Raw genomic sequence first — 6,088 nt, 5'->3', positions numbered from 1 at the left:
CACTTCAGATAGGCTTCAGTGTCGATCACACACACAGATTGAGAGGAATACAGAGAAACAGCAGGTGGAGCCCGGAGCTCACGAATGAAATATCATATAAAGCCGCTGGCAGAGGCGGGATTTATATTCAAGCCATTCAGCAAACTCATTGGCTACCAGGCCTGTCAATCTAACGGTTCCTCCGGCGTGATTTGCTGAGAAACAAGTCAATCAAGTGATGTAATCGATATCTGTCAGACTCGGCCATGGTTGGCTATATCGCCGAAGTAGGCGGAAACGAGTCACCTGATTGGTTGAAGTCCGGTTTGAAGCGGTCGAGAAGCCTCCAGTATCCATTTTGAATCGCGAACAAAGAAAATAGGACCGTGTATGATAAAGTTATAATAGAAAGATGCAGTGAATATGAAACGCACAGCGCCACCACGCGCCGCGTGCACGCGCACGGAGCCGATCGTTTTCTGGATTTTTTACCTATTTCGAGACATGTTTTGGCCAAAGTATTATACTGGATTGTTTCCTCTGGATGGCTAAGCTTGGGTTCTGGCCGGTTTTTGTGGATTATCTTCTTTAATGACCAGAAACGAGCGTCCAAACTGCGTCGACAGGTGAGCTGTGCACGTTTACATGACTTGTTGTTTGTTGGATAAATGTGTTTATATTACCCGCTGTGGTAATCACATCTGAAAGTGGTTTATACCGGCGGATTCATGAGAATCTCAGCTTTCTATGTGTGTATAGTGTTTGTATAATCGTGTTTGCAGTGTCCTTCTATTTAAAAAAAAGCGTATACCGATAAAAAAACGGCCCGCCCGCGGGCCGCCGTACTTTAACAAGTACTAATTTGCATAGGAATTTCAAGAATGTCCGACGGGTGCAAACACGATTATACAAACACTATACGCCGATGGAAAGCTTAGATTCTCATGAATGATTCTCATAAACCACTTTCAGATGCGATTACCACAGCGGGTGAGAAAAACACATTTGTCCGACGAAAACAAATATTCATCCATCCGTTCTCTATACACGGCTTCAACGCACACAGCGCGACTCACATTTCCGGGTTCATTACTACACACAAAAAAAAAGATTCCACAAAAAACGGCCATAATCCAACCTTTTACATCAGATGACACAAGCCAGTAAACTATTTTATCCAAAGCATGTCCTGAAGTCGTATAAAATCCCCGAATCGGTCATTTTCAAGGAAATGCACCTCGTGATGCCCGTCCAATATTCCCCGTATTTTTTGTAATTTTTTTTATTTAAAAATAGAATATTAGCGATTTTTTGTACTGAAAACGGCTGGAATTGACTGAAGCTTAAAGGGTTAATAATATTTTTAACTTGAAGATAATGTAAAAAATTCCCATTTTTTATTTTGTATTTTTGAAGCAAGTTTGTATTTGACATGAACGTATTATCTGAGAAGAGGTGGTGGAGATGTGTGATTCCATTCTGCTCCCAAACAGCTAAATGGAGCGGCTGATTGTTAACCTGAAAATCAGGGTTGTACCAAATGGGAGAAAACTTACAGGGCTCCAATTTAGAGTTTGCAATTTCTAATGCCTTCCACCAAGCGGTCAAGGTGGAGGAAATCATTGGGTTTTTAAAACAGTTGTGTCGTTTGATGGATGTTGTAATAAAGAGTATGTCTGAAAGTCTGATGCTATTGCAATCCTTCTGTTCTAATTCTAACCAACAGTTGGCATCTCCGGTAGGTTGTGTCCATAGAATAAGATATTGTAGCTGGTTAGCTAAATAATAATGCATAAAATTTGGTGCTTCTAGACCTCCTTCGGCTTTACTTTTCTGAAGAGTAGATAGACTGATTTTTGCTTTTTTATTATTCCAGTAAAATTTTGTGATAGCCGAGTCCAGCGACTGGAACCAGTTGGACGTTGGTTTGAATGGAATCATTACAAAGAAGTAATTTATTTTTGGTAGGATTTTCATTTTGATAGTAGCTATTCGTCCCATAAGAGATATAGGGAGATTGTTCCAGCGCTGTAGGTCATTGGTGATGTTATCCAGTAATGGGGAAAAATTTAAGTGAGTTAATTCAGATAATTTAGGTGAAATTTTTATGCCTAAGTATTTTAAGTTGCCTGTAGGGAAAGAGTAGTGAGGGTCCTGGTCTGCAGGACTCCATGAATTTTCTGTGATCGGAAGTAATGTTGATTTTGTCCAATTTATGGAATAATCTGATAACTCTGAAAATTTAGTTATTAAATTAAATACTTCCCTTAATGAAGTAGCCGGTTCTTCTAAATAAAGTAATATATCATCTGCGTATAAATTAATTTTGTGTTCTGTTGCCCCAGAGCGGATTCCTTGGATCCTGACATCCTGGCGCACAGCTGTTGCCAACGGCTCAATGAATATCACAAATAACAAAGTAGAGAGTGGACAGCCCTGTCTGGTGCCTCTCTGTAAGGTGAAAGTCTTTGAGGCGATTCCATTAGTGGTGACAGTAGCTTTGGGAGAATCATATAGTGCTGACACCCAGTGAATAAATGACTCTCCAAAGCCAAGCTTATTTAGAACAGCAAAGAGGAAGGACCAGTTAACTTTGTCAAAGGCTTTTTCTGCATCCAACGATATGACAACTGCCTTTTTGTCCTGCCGCTGTGACATGTTAATCAAATTTAAGAGCCTTCTTACGTTGTTGGTAGAGTGTCGACCTTTAATAAAGCCGGTTTGATCATTATGTATAATTGTTGAAATTACTGTCTCTAGTCTAGATGCCAAGGCCTTTGCAATAATTTTAATGTCGGTGTTAATTAGTGATATCGGGCGATAACTTGACGGAAGGGTCGGGTCTTTATCTGGTTTTAATAAAAGTTTAATTGCTGCTGTGTTCATGTGAGGCTGTATGTGACCGCTGGTTTTAATTTCTGTTACTAATCTAAAAAACAGTGGAGCCAGCGTTGACCAGAAGTGCTTCAGAAAACCGTCTGGACCTGGTGCCTTACCATTAGGCATACTGTCTAGAGCACTGGACAGCTCATTTATGGACAATGGAGCATCTAGGATATTTTTATGTTCAGTAGATAACTGAGGCATATTTAAACTACTTAGAAATGTCTCAATATGCTCAGGGTTGGGTTTGTTATTTTCTGAATATAGATTCCAATAATAATTGTAGAAAATATGATTAATTTCTTCTGGTGATTGCGTATACTCACCAGTTGTCCCTTTTATTGCTGTTATGAGAGATTTTTCCCGATTGCGTTGGAGTTGGTTTGCAAGAAATTTACCTGATTTGTTATTTTGCTCAAAGTTGTTGTATCTCAGTTGTTGTATTATGAACTCGGTCCTTTTGGATAACATCTCATCTAGCTGTATTTTTGTATTTTGTAATTCAGTCCATATCTGATTATTTGGGTTTGTTGTATATTCATCAGTTAGTTGTTTAATTTTATCTTCCAGATCTTTTTCTAATTTTTGATCTTGTTTCTTTTTATACGATGAATATGATATAATTTTACCTCTAAGTACTGCTTTTCCTGCTTCCCAGAGTAAAGATGGAGATGAGTTTGGGGAGTCATTCATTTCCAGATAGTCTGCCCACTCTCTCCTTATGATCTTATCGAACTCTTCATCTTTTAACAGTGAGATGTTAAAACGCCATGTCGGAGGTGGTTTAAAGGTGAGGTCAGTTTGTAAGGAGAGGGAGACTGGTGCATGGTTGCTGATAATAATGGGATGTATTCTTGTAGAAGCTTTCTCAGTAATAGAATTATTTGTAAGAAAAAAATCAATTCTTGAAAATGATCGATGCACCGAGGAATGGAAGGTGAATTCCTTCTTTGTTGGATTTTTTAGTCTCCAGCTGTCGCCAAGGCCAAAATCATCCATATATTTCTCTATTACTTTGGCAGACTGTGATTGCCTTGTACGTGTTGTGTTATTGGAGCGATCTACTGATGGATTTAGGACTGTGTTGAAGTCTCCTCCAATGATAACAGTTGAGTTTGCTGTTAAGTCAGATAGTTGAGAGAAAAATGAATGAAAAAAGGCCGGATCATCATTATTAGGGGCATACAAATTCCCAATCGTATATTCTTTATTAAATATAGTTGTCTGGATAATAATGTATCTGCCTTCTGAGTCAACTATTGTGTCATTTAAAGTAAAAAGTAGCCTCTTATGAATAAGTATAGAGACTCCTCTTTGTCTGCTGTTATAAGAGGCAGAATAAACCTGATTGAAATTTAAGCCAGTAAGTAATTTTTCTTCAGATTTTTGTAGGTGGGTTTCTTGTAGGAGACAAATGTCTGCTTTTAATTTTGAAAAATGGTCTAAGATTTGTATTCTTTTTGCCTGTGAGCGAGTGCCACACACATTCCAGGAGACCAGAGTTAGTTTATGCATATAGACAGTTTAAGTTCAGCCTTGGATGTATAGCTATGTGAGCTGCTTACTAATATTGGCATGTTATGAAATAAACTCAGTCTGCTGATAACGTTGGATGGGTGTATGGCAGGGTTTAAATCTATGATGGGTCTGGATAACAAGACTGTAAAACATGTCAAACGTGAGCACAAAAAAACAAAGAACACCGGTGCCTCGACATATATAACACACAAAAGATTTACATAGGGAGTTTGTGTGGGGGGAGAGGGGAGGTGTGAGTTTAGGTGGTTAGGGGAAGTAGAGGGAGGGGAGGTAGACAAAAAGGTGAACAGAAGGGGGTCAAACATAAAACAGTGAGCCAGTATTCTAAGTATAGTGAGATTAAATATATTTATATATATACACATTATTTTATAATAAACAAAGCTCTTTTGTTTCACCATACTGATCAGAACAGCCAGGGAGTGGTATTGGGGTCCCGGTACAGTTGGCCGTCGATATAAAGTTTATCTACAACCAAAGTAGACCGTTTACCCTTCTGCCTGTTCTGCCTCAGTATGGGAAACAATACCTTCCGCCGCTCATTGATCTCTCTCGGGAATTGATCGTTCATTCCGAAAGAGGTCCCTTTAAGCTCCCGTCCTTTACTTTTAACTAATTCTTTCTGTTTAAAATGTTCGAATTTAGCGATAATAGGACGGGATTTATTGCTTCTACGGGCTCCAAGCCTGTGAACGCGGTGAAAGGAAATATTATTCACCGTTTCCTGGGGAATTTTTAAAGCCGTTGTCATGAATTTTTTGATTTCTGTTTCCGGATTGTCTGTGGTGCTTTTGGAAATGCCTGAAAATATTAAGTTGTCCCGCATACTACGGGATTGGACATCCAGTACAGTCTCTTTAAGCGCTTTATTTTCCCTTTTAATCGTCTCCAACTCGGACGTAACAGCTGAAAAGGAAGAACGTAGTTCAGTGTGGTCCCGCTGGAGCTCACTTATCTGCAGGTATGCGTTTTCCAAACTTACCTTCAAGTCCCGGATTTCGTCTCGAAGAATTCCGAGGACATCTAGCTTTTGTTTATGGACTCCAGGATATTAACCGGGATGTCCGCCGTAACTAAATCTTCTGTATCAGTCGAAGAGTCATTCTTCCTCTTTTTAGACGGATTGTCGCGGTTCGGATCCTCCATCACGCAGCTGTTAAAATATCCGTCAATAAATCGCTTGAGGTCCTCCACGCTGGATGGTACTCCAAATCCTCAGTTTGAGGGAGAAAATATAAATGAGTAAACTCAAGTAATGCGGTGATTGAATTAAATTTTGTTTAGAAAGAGCTGAGAATAGCGAATTCTACTTCAGCAGCAGGGCGCCGCCATGTTGTCTTCCAAAATCTCATTAACGGTCTTGCGATAGTTACAGCATAGCCTGTCTCTAGCTCTCCCCTACAGTTATTGCTAACAACACTAACCTAAAAATAGCCAATTAAAAATCTCTTCCAACTTTGGGAGCTCATATTTTCCAAACTGAGGTACCTAGAAAGCTCCAGTTTGCTAAGTTATCACACAAGTTTGTGTAGAATGGAACCCAGGGGTGTTAGAACACTTCTGTGCAGTATTTCTAGCACTTTTAAGGTCCCAAACTCCACTCGTGAGTAGGTATCTCTTAATTTTTTAGCATTTTTAGCAAGCCCCCATGGCCTGCAGAGTGTAGGGAAACACCTGGGGATGTTTG

This window comes from Acanthochromis polyacanthus, chromosome 15 (genome assembly GCF_021347895.1).
Source record: "Acanthochromis polyacanthus isolate Apoly-LR-REF ecotype Palm Island chromosome 15, KAUST_Apoly_ChrSc, whole genome shotgun sequence".
In the NCBI taxonomy this organism is placed as follows: Eukaryota; Metazoa; Chordata; class Actinopteri; family Pomacentridae; genus Acanthochromis; species Acanthochromis polyacanthus.
Note: the sequence above shows the minus strand (reverse complement) of the source record.